The sequence below is a fragment of the Anopheles ziemanni genome (genome assembly GCF_943734765.1).
Source record: "Anopheles ziemanni chromosome X unlocalized genomic scaffold, idAnoZiCoDA_A2_x.2 X_unloc_26, whole genome shotgun sequence".
Lineage (NCBI taxonomy): Eukaryota > Metazoa > Arthropoda > Insecta > Diptera > Culicidae > Anopheles > Anopheles ziemanni.
In genome coordinates, this window is record NW_026689792.1 from 247354 (window position 1) to 250000 (window position 2647).

Below are 2647 nucleotides of genomic sequence, written 5' to 3' on the forward strand. Positions count from 1 at the left end.
CTTTCTTGCCTTGGTAGATAGGGTCTTGTGTTTTTGGGCAAAAAGATGCACCAAGATAAAGTCTAACTTTCGTTCTTGTACCGCAAAGCGCTATCTCAAACACCCGAGGAGATAGAAAGTGATTATGTTCGGTATATCGGTCTTCCATGGCCTACTATGGTAAGCCCCTGCAGGTATGCAACCGAAGGTGCTTGGTACATGTATTTGGTGCAAAATCGGTGCAAAGTAGGTGTTTCCTTGATCGGGCTATAACTTTCTTGGTTGATGTTGGATTGCTTTGCGGTCTTCGGGGGATAGTTAGGGAACATGTTGGCCAACATTTTCTTATTCCTCAGCCTGGCCGTACCTCCTACCGTCTAGGTGGTATTCATGCTCTAAGTTGGAACTTGTGTTCCTTCGGGCAACTTTTCTGACTTTGACGCTTAATATCTTCCGTTCATATGCAGTCTAAGCTCTGCAACTCTCAGGAAAGCTAGTACTACTCATTTCCTTTCCATATCAGTCTTTGACTTGTCGATCCGATGTCTACAGCCTGACTTATTCACGTTGCCTGTGAAGGTAGGTTTTTGCCCATTTTCCAGTTCATGTGGTAACATTCCCGGACTTTGCCGGCTTTCTCTTCATGTGGTAACTTGCTTGCTTGTGTGGTAACTTGGAAGTGTATGTCTGACAGACCCAATCTCGGACTTAGCCGATTTTTCTCTTCATATCATATGGATCCATCACTAGGCCATCTTGCTTGCTTGTGTGGTAACTTGGAAGTGTATTTCCGACAGACCCAATCTGGGACTTAGCCGATTTTTCTCTTCATATCATATGGATCCATCACTAGGCCATCTTGCTTGCTCATGTGGTAACTTGGAAGTGTATTTCTGACAGACCCAATCTGGGACTTAGCCGATTTTTCTCTTCATATCATATGGATCCATCACTAGGCCATCTTGCTTGCTTGTGTGGTAACTTGATAGTGTATGTCTGACAGACCCAATCTGGGACTTAGCCGATTTTTCTCTTCATATCATATGGATCCATCACTAGGCCATCTTGCTTGCTTGTGTGGTAACTTGGAAGTGTATTTCTGACAGACCCAATCTGGGACTTAGCCGATTTTTCTCTTCATATTATATGGATCCTGGACTTAGCCGATTTTTCTCTTCATATCATATGGATCCATCACTAGGCCATCTTGCTTGCTTGTGTGGTAACTTGGAAGTGTATTTCTGACAGACCCAATCTGGGACTTAGCCGATTTTTCTCTTCATATTATATGGATCCTGGACTTAGCCGATTTTTCTCTTCATATCATATGGATCCATCACTAGGCCATCTTGCTTGCTTGTGTGGTAACTTGGAAGTGTATTTCTGACAGACCCAATCTGGGACTTAGCCGATTTTTCTCTTCATATTATATGGATCCTGGACTTAGCCGATTTTTCTCTTCATATCATATGGATCCATCACTAGGCCATCTTGCTTGCTTGTGTGGTAACTTGGAAGTGTATTTCTGACAGACCCAATCTGGGACTTAGCCGATTTTTCTCTTCATATTATATGGATCCTGGACTTAGCCGATTTTTCTCTTCATATCATATGGATCCATCACTAGGCCATCTTGCTTGCTTGTGTGGTAACTTGATAGTGTATTTCTGACAGACCCAATCTGGGACTTAGCCGATTTTTCTCTCCATATTATATGGATCCTGGACTTAGCCGATTTTTCTCTTCATATCATATGGATCCATCACTAGGCCATCTTGCTTGCTTGTGTGGTAACTTGGAAGTGTATTTCTGACAGACCCAATCTGGGACTTAGCCGATTTTTCTCTTCATATTATATGGATCCTGGACTTAGCCGATTTTTCTCTTCATATCATATGGATCCATCATTAGGCCATCTTGCTTGCTTGTGTGGTAACTTGATAGTGTATTTCCGACAGACCCAATCTCGGACTTAGCCGATTTTTCTCTTCATATTATATGGTTCCATCACTAGGCCATCTTGCTTGCTTGTGTGGTATCTTGAAAGTGTATGTCTGACAGACCCAATCTCGGACTTAGCCGATTTTTCTCTTCATATAATATGGATCCTGGACTTAGCCTGTTATTAGGTTATTATATATGGATCCTGGACTTAGCCGATTATTAGGTTATTATATATGGATCCTGGACTTAGCCGATTTTTCTCTTCATATAATATGGATCCGGGACTTAGCCGATTATTAGGTTATTATATATGGATCCTGGACTTAGCCGATATTTCTCTTCATATAATATGGATCCGGGACTTAGCCAATTTTTCTCTTCATATAATATGGATCCGGGACTTAGCCGATTTTTCTCTTCATATAATATGGATCCGGGACTTAGCCAATTTTTCTCTTCATGTGGTAACGTATGCCAATCGCTCACAAGTCATGGGATAAGGGTACTTGTGTTCTTCCATCTTCTAAGTCCCGCACGGGGACATCGTGATCGCCCCAAGTCCGGAATAGCGCCAAGTCAAGCCCCACGGTGGCCGTGCAGGACCTGTTAGCGGCGGCCCCACTGACAGCACTAATCCGGACTTAGAAATTATATCTTTCTAATCGAACACCACACACGCAACACCACCATACCACCATCTCCTTGCAAGTACCTAAGTACCCGC